This window comes from Thalia democratica, unplaced genomic scaffold (assembly GCF_965202585.1).
Source record: "Thalia democratica unplaced genomic scaffold, ktThaDemo2.hap1.1 HAP1_SCAFFOLD_1659, whole genome shotgun sequence".
Classification (NCBI taxonomy): domain Eukaryota; kingdom Metazoa; phylum Chordata; class Thaliacea; order Salpida; family Salpidae; genus Thalia; species Thalia democratica.
In genome coordinates, this window is record NW_028140486.1 from 10,138 (window position 1) to 25,381 (window position 15,244).

General features: G+C 26.9%; 6 non-coding genes across 6 annotated transcripts; 3 read left to right on the plus strand and 3 right to left on the minus strand.

Moving 5' to 3' along the window:
• Positions 1-727: 727 nt before the first annotated feature.
• Trnat-ugu (transfer RNA threonine (anticodon UGU)) lies at positions 728-799 on the minus strand. The gene has a single exon. It is a non-coding gene; the product is annotated as a tRNA-Thr (tRNA).
• A 480-nt stretch (positions 800-1,279) lies between these two features.
• Positions 1,280-1,352, minus strand: Trnam-cau (transfer RNA methionine (anticodon CAU)). The gene has a single exon. It is a non-coding gene; the product is annotated as a tRNA-Met (tRNA).
• Positions 1,353-1,441: 89 nt separating this feature from the next.
• On the minus strand, positions 1,442-1,515 carry Trnat-agu (transfer RNA threonine (anticodon AGU)). Its single transcript has one exon. It is a non-coding gene; the product is annotated as a tRNA-Thr (tRNA).
• Positions 1,516-7,437: 5,922 nt separating this feature from the next.
• On the plus strand, positions 7,438-7,511 carry Trnat-agu (transfer RNA threonine (anticodon AGU)). The gene has a single exon. It is a non-coding gene; the product is annotated as a tRNA-Thr (tRNA).
• Positions 7,512-7,599: 88 nt separating this feature from the next.
• Positions 7,600-7,672, plus strand: Trnam-cau (transfer RNA methionine (anticodon CAU)). The gene has a single exon. It is a non-coding gene; the product is annotated as a tRNA-Met (tRNA).
• A 498-nt stretch (positions 7,673-8,170) lies between these two features.
• Positions 8,171-8,242, plus strand: Trnat-ugu (transfer RNA threonine (anticodon UGU)). Its single transcript has one exon. It is a non-coding gene; the product is annotated as a tRNA-Thr (tRNA).
• The last annotated feature ends 7,002 nt before the right edge of the window (positions 8,243-15,244 follow it).

The following is a 15,244-nucleotide window of genomic DNA, read 5'->3' on the forward strand; positions in this document are numbered from 1 at the left end:
TACCCCTAACCCTTACCCTCGGTCAGTAACTTTCTTTTTATCAAATTAATTTGTATTTTTTATATTTTTTAATTTTAATGCAAAAATGAAGCTTGTGCGAAATTGACCTTTGTTGCAAAATCGTCTTCGTGCAATTTGTGCCCTCGTGTAAATTTGGCTCCGTGCAATTTTATGCATTCATGCAATTTTGTTCTTGTGCAATTTTGTTTTCGTGCAATTTAGACCTTTTCCCTCATGTAAACACCATTCAAAACACTTATGTATTGAAAGTGGGTGCAAGTCAGGTTTATAAACACAAAATATTTAAGAAGTAACGTGGCTTGTTGGTCTAGGGGTATAATTCGCGCTTCGGGTGCGCAAAGTCCCGGGTTCAATAGCTGGACAGCCCTATATCTATATAATTTCTTACTTAGTTTCTTCGTTAATTTATTTTTAAAATACCCTAGACAGAGCTTGTACTATAAGATATAGGAGGTACATTTTTAATCTATGCAAACTAATTCCTTTTTTCAGAATTGACACATTTTTAGCCTGAAAACATTTTTTTATTTTAGTTTAAAAAAAAAAAAAACAAATCGTGATTTAAACCAATATTTGTGTTTTAAGTTTGAGTTTTCAAGTATCATGAGTAGTATAAAGATAACCAACAAAGTATTTAGCATACCAACAAACTTTAACATTAGCTTATCAAACAAAATCGTGGTGTGTTGATATGATACAACAAACATGCCGCCAGAGATGATTGAACTCTCGACCGCTGGTTTACAAGACCAGCGCTCTGCCACTGAGCTATGGCGGCTGCAAATAAAATCTGTTTCAAGTGTTTATAAAGCTAAACGTTTTGTCTAGTCATGATGTAAAGTTTTTATATTCCTATTCATTTACCTTAAGAGCTTCATACATAAACATGTTTATTCGTTTGTATATGTACTTACTTTGAAGTTAGATCTATATATGTATATATATTTAAGTTTTTTAGGTTGATATATGTACAGTATATACTTAAAGTTTTAAAAATAATACTTATCAAACTTAAGTAAAAATTAACACAACTAAAATATATGATCTTTTGAATCTAAAAAACTGTTTTTTTGTTTTAGAAAAGCAATTGAACTATTTATTAAACATTAAGTTTTAATTTGTTTATTTATAAAATAAATTTTAGACTAGGTAAAATTTTCAGTCACGACTACAAAGTTATAAGATAAAAACAAAACTGATTTTTCTTTAAAAAACTAATTAAAGTACAAACTGCTTAAGTATAATGTTAAAAATTAGGTGCCTCGAGTGAGGATCGAACTCACGACCTTGAGATTATGAGACTCACGCGCTGCCTACTGCGCCATCGAGGCTACGACGCAAATGACAAAACTGAGATTATATTCATGATTGCATATGATTATGACGTAATAGTGCTATGTTTTTCATATTTAAAAAAGCGAGGCACCACCGAGATTCGAACTCGGGATCTCCTGTTTACTAGACAGGCGCTTTAACCAACTAAGCCATGGCACCGCTTGGTAATGACTACATTATTGCGTTCATAAACTTTTTTAAATTGTTACGTCATAATAAAGCCCGATGTCTTCGTATTCATTAGATGGTAGGACGTTTTTATAGAACTTTTTTTTCATATTTAATGGGTAGAGTTGCTGCAATCAAATCTGCCCATAGTTTGATGTGACATCATCATCTTGTACTTAAAAAAATACATAAAAAAGTTACAAAAATACGTCACGCTGAATAGTAAATTGAACAATTTTACACACTTTATTTTATTTTTCTTTCACCCATTGAAGTATTTTTGTTAACTGCAGTTTTTGTTAAATTGTAAAAATAAGTTTTTAGCTGAGTTAGTGTATTTTATTGTTGTCCATATAGTTAAGAGTTAATTACGGTTCCATTTTTAACCACTTATTTTTCAAAGTCAAAGTTTTAGTAATCAAACTCGAAGGAAAATTTTGCGGCCCGCAAGCATGTAAATGTGGCCCGCTGAGCAAAACTATATTTAAAAGAAATTTTTTATGTTATATGGTTTAATTTGTTTAATGCCCCTGTATAAATTTTTAAAAGACTTTACTACTTAAGTTTAATAATACGAAAAAAAAACAGATTAGCATTTCATCAGGGTTTTTTTTTCTGTTTTATAATATTTTCCTTATTACAACAAGTTATTATCTGAAAAACAGTGTTAAGAGTGCTTGGTTTTAGTAAGTTATTTATATAATACGTATATAGCAAATAAACTAAATGCAATTTTTTTTCCATTTTGTACAAAAGTAATGAACAGTAATTAACTACGATGTCATTTATTTACAGTTTATATATAATTTCAAAGTTTTTTATTCATAAGTCTGTTTTATAGATTTTTTTTTACTAAATGTTTTATTTTAGAGAGCATAAAAACAATTAAAATTACATAGTAAAAAAAAATAAAGTTTATTTTATTTTGGTTTTGACACGTTTAGATTTTTTAGATGTTTTCTGTGCACTTTAGATAAGTTTCTATGTACACCAATGTACAAAGATGCTCATACTAAAAACCGCTTTTTATTAAATAACTAAGTTAGATTAATTTTAGTATATCCATAACTTTCTAAGATTTATTTTTCTACATGTAATATTGAATTGTGTACAACCACATTATAAACAATGGGTGGGTGTCACTTTTGCACGAGCGTCACTTTTGCATGAGCGTCACTTTTGCACGAAGAGACACTTTTGCACGACTGTCACTTTTGCACGAAGGGTCACTTTTGCACGAGGGGACACTTTTGCACGAGCGTCACTTTAGCACGAGGGGACACTTTTGCACGGCGTCACTTTTGCACGCAGGGTAACTTTTGCACGAGGGGACACTTTTGCACGGCGTCACTTTTGCACGAGCGTCACTTTATCACGAGAGGACACTTTTGCACGGCGTCACTTTTGCACGGAGGGTCACTTTTGCACGAGGGGAAACTTTTGCACGGCGACTCTTTTGCACGGAGGGTCACTTTTGCACGAAGGGACACTTTTGCACGGCGTCACTTTTGCACGCAGGGTCATTTTTGCACGGCGTAATTTTTGCACGAGGAGACACTTCTGCACGGCGACATTTGTTACGGCAGCATTGTTGCACAACGGTACTTTTGCACAACGTCACATTTTTACGATGAAGATTTTGCCTAGCGACATTTTGGCACAATGATTTTTTCGCACGGAACATCAATTTTTCATTTTGGTAAAAAGTTCTTTAGCTAGTACCAAATTTTTAACATACTTATATTAAAAGCAAAAAATGAAAGATTTAAAATCTTAAACAGTAAAAGTTAATGTTAGTAACAAACTAAGGAAAGATAAAATATAATTATTTATAAAAAATTCATACCAGGGACAAAAAAAAATAATTAATTATAAAACTAAGATAAAAAATACTTTGAGTGTAAGTAAGTTGTTCTAGTTTATTTTGAACTTTAATAAATTAGTCAACAACTATGTCATATTATATATTTTACTACACAATTACATATTTATTGTCCATATGATGTACCTAGGCATCAAAACCTAGACCACTTAAACTGAAAGAAACATAATAAAAAAAATAAAATTAAAACAAGAAGTTTATTTATTAAAACAAAGATAAAAACATAGTGTGATATAAAACTTATAGGTTAACATAAAAAGCAAAATGTTAAGCACAAACTTATACTTATTTACGCTTTGATGTAGAACGATGAACGTCAAATATTTAAACGCATTGATTAACAACAAAAATAAAAACCTAACGCTCCAAAGACATTAAAAATAGACTGGCTAGATGAGTAATCATTAAATACATTGAAAAAGGACTCATTATTAATAGAGTAAAGGTGCTGCTAATATAATAAATTGAATTATAAACTAAGCTTAATCTTAAAATTAAATCAACGGTTTATAAAATTTACTTATTAATTTTACTAACACAAATATAATTTTGATAAAAAATTTTTAACTTCAATCAAAATTCTTTAAAATTTTTGCAAGAAACTAATTCATTTGTAAGTTTGTTACATATTTCAACTGACCGATAAAAAAAAAATTCTGCCAAGCCTCATTATTGAAATGTTGCAGCGGTTGAAGACTAATATGGTATATTTTCTTTTAACATAAGTTCAAACTTCATAATGTTACTTTCTCTTTGGCTTATCATGATCATGCAAAGTTATATTGCTGAAATAATCCAAGTTCAAATCATTTTATTGCTCTTTTTATTCTCACGCTAAATTAAAAAATAGACTGAAAAATAAACGTCAAGTAAAATCTGAAATACCTTTACAATTCAAAAATTAACTAAATCTTTTGTTTTATTTTAACAATCGTTTAAAATAAAAAAAAATTTTAACCATTTGTTTAACAACTATAAATTGCTAATTTTAACATCAAGAGAATATAAATAAAAAATAATACTCAAGATTCGTGTTTCAAAGCCTTACTAAATTAAGGTTATCTTTCTTTTTAAAATTTAACGAGATTCAGATAATTTTTATTTAAATTATACAAAATTGTTTGTTATTCATCTAGTTTATTTTAGTTTAGATTATAAATATGAATAAATGAGTTGTGGTACGTAATTATATTGTTCTCCGTTTACTTAAGATAAAAACTTTTATTTTAGAAATTTTTTTAAGCACTGACGAGGTATTAGACCGAAACTTAGTTTGTCAAATAAATTTTTGCAACAATAATTTCATAAAAACTTTACATTAAAATTTCATTAAAAAACTACAAAATTTTATTGATTCAAAACAACTTGCGTTTAAAAGCAAATATTATTTAAATTGACAAAAAAAATCTATTTATATTTTTATTTGAGAAAATAAAAATTAGAAGCGTGCAAAAGTGAAGTTCCGTTCAAAATTGACTGATTATTAAAATTTTGCAGTTCATAAGTATACCCGTGAAATTATAACACCGTGCGATAGTGACGCTTTGCAAAAATATCGTCATGCAAATGTAACGTCGTGCAAAAGTTTTGACGTGTAAAAATGTCGCCGTGCAAAAGTGACGCCGTGCAAAAGTGTCCTTCGTGCAAAAGTGACCCTGCGTGCAAAAGTGACGCCGTGCAAAAGTGTCCCCTCGTGCTAAAGTGACGCTCGTGCAAAAGAGTCGCCGTGCAAAAGTGTCCCCTCGTGCAAAAGTGACCCTGCGTGCAAAAGTGACGCCGTGCAAAAGTGTCCCCTCGTGCTAAAGTGTCGCTCGTGCAAAAGAGTCGCCGTGCAAAAGTGTCCCCTCGTGCAAAAGTGACCCTTCGTGCATAAGTGACGCTCGTGCAAAAGTGTCTCTTCGTGCAAAAGTGACGCTCGTGCAAAAGTGACGCTCGTGCAAAAGTGACCCGTTCCCATAAACAATATATAAGACATAAATTAAAATAGTTTTTGTCTGGTGTATATTTTTATTTTACAAACAGTTTTTTTTTTGCAAATTAAGTTAACTTTTATGCGTTGAATTCTGATATACTCAGTTGCTGTTTTTTGGGAATATATATTTTATACAAACTAGATTTGGGTGTGGTAAATTTATTAAGTTTGTACATTGTTAATCAAAATATGTAGTTCAAATTCGAGTAAATAAGCAACTAAACATTGCAAAACACTCAGACTACGACTATTTGAAGACTTCAAATCTAAGGTCAATTTATTATTTTTTTAGTTTTGGATTGAATTGCCTTTTGTATACTAAAATATCAGGCTAGTTTTTTGTCACTCAAGCTGGCTTTTTTGCTTTAAAGAGTGGCAAATTAAACTAATGATGTGTGCTTTGTTAGATCTACAGTGTTCATTTTCATTATAATATATGTTATTTTTTAAATCTTGCAGCTGATATAATTTTAAATATTATTTAAATTCTTGTATACACATAGGTGTGAACAATCAGTGTTGCTAAAAAAACTTGAAACCCGGAAAAGCTTTGAATTTGACAATTAATGCTTTAAAAAATCTAGAAAAACCTTGAATTTGTGAATTTTTTTGAAAAATACTTGAATTTAAAATTTTTTATACATGTAAAGTAGTGAATTTTCGTTTTGACATATAAAATCTACTTTACAAAACTTTACAAAATTATTACAAAATTTATGCATCTAATTTATAAGAACATTGATATCATGTATACATTTTTTATTTACTCTTCCTCAGCAAAATAAGTTGTATCTAACATTGCTCATAAGCAAAGAATTAAAGATCAAGTATAAAGCTTTTTCAATTAAGAAGTGTCTGGTTTTATATAATATACCCAATGTTATACTATTATAATAAAAACTTGATTAACATTAAATTGCTGTAAGAACTTTATTATATTTACTTAATTTTTACATACTTAAAACCAGCTATAAGGGTTCTAATATTGATTGTATACTAAAATTTATACTTGCTCTTACTTAAAAGCTTAAGTAAAACTGTGAAATAAACTAATTATAATTAATAAATTTTGTTTTATTATTAACTATAAATTGAAATAAAAGTTATTTTTAGTTGTATGCAGAACTGTATATCTCCTTAAACTTAATTTGATAAGCAAATAAATATAAACAATTTCGTATTTTTTATTTTATCATTTAGATTATGTTAATTTTTTCACATACACTATACATTAAAAAAAATTATTTGTATAAACCTAAATATATAAGACTCATGCTTTACAATAAAACGTCAGATAAAATTTAAAAGTTATCTTTAGTATATAAAACAAAACAAATATATTAGAAAAAAAATTTAAGCTAAAAAGAAAAATCTATACTTTTTAAGCTTAAACTTTTAAATAAAAAACAAACAATTCCTTCGTTTAAGTTTTTCTAACAGAAAAGAAGTAAAAACAGGTATACAACCCGTAAGCGTACACTCTTTAGTAAAATAAAAAAAAAAACCTAGTTATAAATATTGTTTTATAAGCTGTTAAAAACAAGCAATTTTCGGTTATTAGTATTAATACAACTTGAAAATTAAACAGAAAATCAACACAAAAAATGTCTAGTATAAATGCTTACTGATAGTTATAGTTCATAAAAATTTAAAACTTTGTTTAAAAAAATAAGCAGTTAAAAATGGAACCATAATTAACTCTTAACTATATGGTCAATAATAAAATACATTAACTCAGCTAAAAACCTATTTTTACAATTTAACAAAAACTGCAGTTAACAAAAATACTTCAATGGGTGAAAGAAAAGAAAAATAAAGTCTGTAAAATTGTTCAATTTACTATTTAGCGTGACGTATTTTTATGTAACTTTTTTAGTACAAGGTAATGATGTCACATCAAACTAAGGGCAGATTTGATTGCAGCAACTCTACCCATAAAATATGAAAAAAGGTTCTATAAAAAAGTCCTACCGTCTAATGAATACGAAGACATCGCGCTTTTTTATGACGTAACAATCTAAACAAGTTTATGAACGCAATAATGTAGTCATTACCAAGCGGTGCCATGGCTTAGTTGGTTAAAGCGCCTGTCTAGTAAACAGGAGATCCCGAGTTCGAATCTCGGTGGTGCCTCGCTTTTTTAAATATGAAAAACGTAGCACTATTACGTCATAATCATATGCAATCATAGTATAAGCTCAGTTTTGTCATTTGCTCCGTAGCCTCGATGGCGCAGTAGGCAGCGCGTGAGTCTCATAATCTCAAGGTCGTGAGTTCGATCCTCACTCGAGGCACCTAATTTTTAACATTATACATGACTAACAAAATATACTCAAGCAGTTTTTACTTTAATTAGTATTTTTAAAGAAAAATCAGTTTTGGTTTTATCTTATAACTTTGTAGTCGTGCCTGAAAATTTTACCTAGTCTAAAATTTATTTTATAAATAAAAAAATTAAAACTTAATGTTTAATAAATAGTTCAATTGCTTTTCTAAAACAAAGAAACAATTATTAGAATCAAAAGATCATATATTTTAGTAGTGTTAGTATTTACCTAAGTTTGATAAGTATTATTTTTAAAACTTTAAGTATTTACTGTATATATATCAACCTAAAAAACTTAATTATATATACATATATAGATCTAACTTCAAAGTAAGTACATATACAAACGAATAAACATGTTTTGTTTGAAGCTTTTAAGGTAAATTAATAGGAATATAAAATACTTAACATCGTGACTAGACAAAACGTTTAGCTTTATAAACACTTGAAACAGATTTCATGCGTAGCCGCCATAGCTCAGTGGCAGAGCGCTGGTCTTGTAAACCAGCGGTCGAGAGTTCAATCCTCTCTGGCGGCATTTTTGTGGTATCACATCAACACACCTCGATTTTGTTTGATAAGCTAATGTTAAAGTTTGTTGGTATGCTTAATACAATGTTGGTTATCTTTATTCTACTCATGATACTTGAAAACTCAAACTTAAAACAGAAATATTGGTTTATATCACCATTTATTTATTTTTTTTTATAGGAAAAAAATATACTTTCATGTTAAAAATGTATCAGTTCTAAAAAATTAAATAAAATAAATTAAACTGAGAAACTTTAAGTTTTTTAATAACAATGTTGTAGTAGTTTCAGAACATGCAAAAACATGCAAAATACTGATAATTTATTAAACTTAAATTTGCTTTGTTTTACTTTACTTAATTTTTATATTTTAAGTCTTAGTGATTAATTAGAAAGTTTGTTTTAAAACTTAATTTCTTAACTTTATAGATGATCAGTTTTATTTAAAGAATTAGGTTTTTATATAATTATTTACATACTACATATTTTTAGATTTTTAAATGAAAAATATTTTACGGTATAATTAAATTATTGTATATAAGTAAACTATTATGTTACTTGTTTTTACTGTTTTATATAAATATTCGGTGTTTTTAATCGTAAAATTTAAAAAAAAATATTAATCATCACTAAAAAGTTTTTTAATTGTTTAGTATTCATTAAAATAAAATAGAACAATTTTCTATTTCAATTAAAACTTTAGCTAAAAGTTTTATTTTTTAAGTTTGCTTTAAAGTCTATCAAAAACAAACAAAAAGTATTTTAGACATAATTCAAAGTTTTTAATTTTTTCTAGTTTAGAACTCACAAAACATAATTTTGAATTTACACAAAAATTTTATTTAAAGAACAAAGTATTATTAAACTTTTTAAAATTTTTTAGAGGAAAAAATTTGTATAAAAATTAAACACTTACAAGTAATTGTAGCTGGACATTGTTGTTTTGGTGGACAAATTGACTGGCAACTTGTTCTTCTCCGACACAATTTGAAGTTGTTGTTGTTTCAAAATTACCACAAACATTGCTGGATGGCTAAACATGTATATTCCCAAAGGCCTGTTCATAAGCTAGATTAAGATTGGTACTATTCGTTTTGGTTTGGATAATATTGTGAATTCTAATGAGAACGAACTGAATATTCTTGAAATTTTATAACTGTATTTTACGTTTATAGCAACATGAGAGTTAACTTAGCTCGATTAGCATTTTTGCAATTTTTAAAAAATGTTCAAACTTTAATTCCAATTATTTTCCTTACCTTTAGATCGAAATAAGATTTTTATTTACAATTCAGATAACGCTATTTCGCCTATAATTAAAAAAAAAGAAGTTAATTGGATTTGGGCTATAATTTTTGTAGGGGGCCCCTTAGAAAAAGAGTATTCATATTTCTTTAATGGAGATTTAAATCTTCACATAATGATATTTTTAATAAAATGTACACGGGTCATGTCTTTCACAAAGACAGTTTTATCATTATCATTGTAAGTTTATTGTCATACGAAGGACCCAGGCATCAAAACCTAGGCCACTTATACAGAAAGACATACAACAAAAAGACAAAAATAAACCAAAATTGTACATTAAAAAATAAAAAATAAAAAAAAATAAAAAAAAACTGAGTTTAACTAATTAAAGTTTAAAAATTAACATAAAAACAAAAAAATTATAACACAAAATTTATAATTCCGGTGCTTCCGAAAAGAGAACAACAATATCCTACTTCAACTTCACCCGAACAAATGGTTTCACTCCAAAACTGGTTTCACTTTCATTCGAACGACTGGCTTCACATTATTTGAACAACTGGTTCAGCCTTCATTTGAGTAACTGGCTTAACTTTTATCCAAACAACTTGTTTCACTTTTATTCGTATAACTAGAACCGCTTTTATATGAACAACGTTTTTCACTTTTGCTAGGAGAGCCTGCTTCATATTTACTTTCAAATCTTTAATACTCAGATAACTCAGCGTTTGTTGGACTTTCGTAGTAGCTGATAAATGTTGAGAACACTGACTATACACAAAACTTAAGAACCCAAGGCCCCTAGCACTTTAACAGGCCTATAAACTATGTATTAATAACAGGTTAGGTAAAAAAAAGCGTTAACCATCTAAAATAGTTCCACATATAGAATAAAAATAAACTACTTGTTTTTAATGTTAAATTAAAACAAATTAAAAAAAGCATTAAAAATAGTAATAGGTAGTTTAAAATTTCCATTAAAATTTTTCATTACTATTTCCTTTTTTTAATTTCTTTGCATTAGCAGTATAGCTTAGTCAGCTAATTACGGATAGTATACTTATTTTTCAGTGTGAGCTGAAGAAGTTGCTGATTTAGCATTTAGCTGATTTGTGTTCTTTTTTTATTTAAATTTTTAAACTTTAACTTTTTATCAGTTGTTGTAATGTTAAAGTAAGCTTAGTCAAAGATAAAAGTATAAATTAATAAAAAAATAAAAGAAAAGTACTTAAAAAAGTTGCTGACTCAGCTTTTTTTTCAGCTTTTTTAGGTCATAGTGTGTACTGGACCTTAAAATATACTTTAAGGTATCTAAAGTTATATACATAAAACATTTTTACTATTATTTTATAAATTTAAATTTTTGCTAATTTATTTAATTTAAAACTTTACTATTTTGACATACTCATTAAATAATTTAAAGTAAAAATTGTATACACTTATAGTACTAATTTAAAATTTTTAGTTCAAATAAGGATTGCATGATTTAATGAACTCTCAAGTACAGAGTTTCAGAAACGAAGAACCCTTAAAACTCAATAAATGTTTGTTAGCTTTTTTTCGATTGTTGAATTACCAAAACAAAATACTGGGGAGTCCCCAACAAAGAAACATAAATGAGTAAACTGTTTAACAACTTTATATTAAATAGTTAAACAGGATTCCTTATAAAAGTATAGTCGTCTTTTTTGACGAACTTTTCCGACGAACTTTTTAAAACTTGTCAATCTTTACGAAATAACTTTTTAAATTGTAGAAGTATGTTTTTTTAATCAAGACCGGACTCACAAAACCTAACCCGAAACGAGCCACCTAGCGGTTATTTTTTTTATTGATAAAATAAAATGTAAAAAAAAATATAATTTATATAAACTAATAAAAAGATGAACATCAATAAAAATAATAATAGAATAAATATATATAATCGATCTATATCATAAAAATTATTAATATAAATAGATAAAGGAAAAAATAAGTATAACTATAAAAATATTAAATTTAGAAATATTAAACTGTAATAAAATAATAATATCAATAATGATTGATAAAAAAATTTATTAATAATCGGTAAAACTTAATGCAATGATATAAACTTATAAATAAAAATAAATAAATAAACATATTTAGAAAAAGAAAACCCTAAAAATAAGAAAATTTAATCGATAATGATATGAAAGTTTATCACCATTCACTTTTGAGTTTAGGTTATAAACCTCTTTTTATCAAACTCCCAATTTTTACCCCTTTCTTATACTCTTAAACTATTGTAATAAGTACAACTTTTTAATCTATATTATTTTTTCATATAGTTTTTTTAATTTTAGTGTTATGAAAATTTTACGGTCTTCTAAAATTTTATATTTAAAAACACCTATGCTTGCTTTTGTAAATGTATTAGCCATATTTCTAAACACTCTCACACAAACAATTATTAACATAAACAGTTAGAACTTTGCAAATATGTTGTTTAATGATTTGGCTACGTTAAGCTTTTTTTATTTTTGCTTTAAATAAACTAGAAAAAATTTTTAGGGTCTTCCAAACATTTTACTTTAAAAAAGCCTATGCTTACTTTTGTAAAAGTATTAGCCATATTTTTAAGCACTCTCACACTAACAATTCTTAACATAAACAGTTAGAACTTTGCAATTATGTTGTTTAATGAATTAAATAGGTTAAGCTTTTTTTTTTTTGCTTAAAATTATTTTAAAAAAATGTTACGGTCTTCTTAACTTTTTACATTAAAAAACACCTATGCTTGCTTTTGTTAAAGTAAAAGCTATATTTCTAAACACTCTTACACAAACAATTCTTAACAGAAACAGTTAGAACTTTGCAAATATGTTGTTTAATAAATTGGCTACGTTAAGCTTCTTTTCTTTTTGCTTAAAATTATTTAGAATAAAATGTTACGGTTTTCAGAATTTTTCACATTAAAAAACACCTATGCTTGCTTTTGTTAAAGTAAAAGCTATATTTCTAAACACTCTCACACAAACAATTCTTAACAGAAACAGTTAGAACTTTGCAAATATGTTGTTTAATGTATTAGCTAGGTTAAGCTTTTTTTATTTTTACTTTAAATAAACTAGAAACATTTTAACGGTCTTCTAAACATTTTACTTTAAAAAAGCCTATGCTTACTTTTGTTAAAGTAAAAGCCATACTTTTAAGCACTCTCACACAAACAGTTCTTAACAGAAACAGTTAGAACTTTGCAAATATGTTGTTTAATGAATTGGCTAGGTTAAGCTTCTTTTATTTTTGCTTAAAATTATTTAGAAAAAAATGTTACGGTTTTCAAAATTTGTCACATTAAAAAACACCTATGCTTGCTTTTGTTAAAGTAAACGCCATATTTTTAAGCATTCTTACACAAACAATTCTTAACAGAAACAGTTAGAACTTTGCAAATATGTTGTTTAATGAATTGGCTAGGTTAAGCTTCTTTTATTTTTGCTTAAAATTATTTAGAAAAAAATATTACGGTTTTCAGAATATTTCACATTAAAAAACACCTATGCTTGCTTTTGTTAAAGTAAAAGCCATATTTTTAAGCATTCTCACACAAACAATTCTTAACATAAACAGTTAGAACTTTGCAAATATGTTGTTTAATGAATTGGCTACGTTAAGCTCCTTTTACTTTTGCCTAAAAATATTTAGAAAAAAATGTTACGGTCTTCAGAACGCATTACATTTAAAAACATATTTAAACATATTTAAAGTATAGCCTCATACAGTTAATTACAAACTTTACACGTTTGTACAAGAAGTATTTTTTAGGGTGCACTAAACTTATTTTATTTTGACTTAGTAAGTTTTAGATTACGCAGAAACTAAATCGAAATTTAAATTTTAAGTAATGTATAACCTTGCTTTACAAAAGTATTTTAATTTTAAAACCATTTTGGTTTTTAAAAAGACCATTTTTGTACTCTTCCACATTTATTCAGTCACGGATTGTAAAATTCTTTTCTCTGCTAGAGTTATCCAAATTTAACCTCAAAAAGTCCAGATATCATAGGCTTAAAATGTATAATAAAAAGCTTGTACTTAATTTTTTAAACTTATTAACTCTTATAATAAAATTACTTAGCTGTATTAAAAAAAGACTGTATTAAATAGTTACTATATCTAATATTTTCTTTTAACCTAATAGGTTCAATTTTATAGTTTTTGAAGTTTATATAAGATAAATAGGAAGCAATACTATCAGGGTTGTATCATGCTTTACTTTCTCAGGATAATTCAGAGTAGTTTAAAATTATGTAAAACCAAATTATACTAGTTTTAATATATTGCACAAACTAAGCATGACAGAGGCTAGTATAAGTAACTTGTAATTTTAGGTTAACTTAGTTTATTTTTAACTTCTATATACTTTTATGTTTTAATTTTTTCTAGTTAATATTACTTATCTGGCCATGTTGTTTGAAGTAAAAGCTCTAATATTTTAATAATTCTATTTAATTTTAGATTATTTTAGACTTTTTTACAGTTAGACTCCTGGTAAAATTAAAAAAAATTCAGGATTACCCAGGTCAACTCAGTTTAGTTTTGAATTTTTACAAAAACTCAGGCTGATTGAGTCTAGATTTAATTATCTTTGTATCTTAAGCTTGATTTGGTATCTTGTTTAAACATCTAGCAATTTTTTTACTATTAATGCTTTCTTTACAAATTTATCTGTATTAGATTATATTGTAAAAATTTTCTTATTAAAACCTGCTTCTCAATTTTTTTATAGTTTCACACAATCCTAGGCTAGATTTATGTAGTTCAGTCTAGTCTATAGCTACTTAGTAGAAACTTTTGCCCCAAGGACTGACAACTGGTCATGAAATGATTTAAAAAACTAGGCTTGAATAGTGAAAACAGTGTTGCTACATACTTGGTCTACTTTGATTTAATAGCTCTAGTTCTAACTGTTTCCGTTAAGAATTGTTTGTGTGAGGGTGTTTAGAAATATAGCTTTTACTTTACAAAAGCAAGCATAGGTGTTTTTTAATGTAAAAAGTTAAGAAAACCGTAACATTTTTTTAAAATAAATTTAAGCAAAAATAAAAGAAGCTTAATCTAGCCAATACATTAAACAAAATATTTGCAAAGTTCTAACTGTTTCTGTTAAGAATTGTGTGTGTGACAATGCTTAAAAATATGGCTTTTACTTTAACAAAAGTAAGCATAGGCTTTTTTAAAGTAAAATGTTTAGAAGACCGTAACATTTTTTAAGAATAATTTTAAGCAAAAAGAAAAAAAGCTTAACGTAGCCAATTCATTAAACAACATATTTGCAAAGTTTTAACTGTTTCTGTTAAGAATTGTTTGTGTGAGAGTGCTTAAAAGTATGGCTTTTACTTTAACAAAAATAAGCATAGGCTTTTTTAAAGTAAAATGTTTAGAAGACCGTAAAAATTTTTCTAGTTTATTTAAAGCAAAAATAAAAGAAGCTTAACCTATTTAATTCATTAAACAACATAATTGCAAAGTTCTAACTGTTTCTGTTAAGAATTGTTTGTGTGAGAGTGCTTAAAAGTATGGATTTTACTTTTACAAAAGTAAGCATAGGCTTTTTTAAAGTAAAATGTTTGAGAGACCCTAAAAATTTTTCTAGTTATTTAAAGCAAAAATAAAAAAAGCTTAACCTAGTTAATTTATTAAACAACATATTTGCAAAGTTCTAACTGTTTCTGTTAAGAATTGTTTGTGTGAGAGTGCTTAAAAGTATGGCTTTTACTTTAACAAAAGTAAGCATAGGC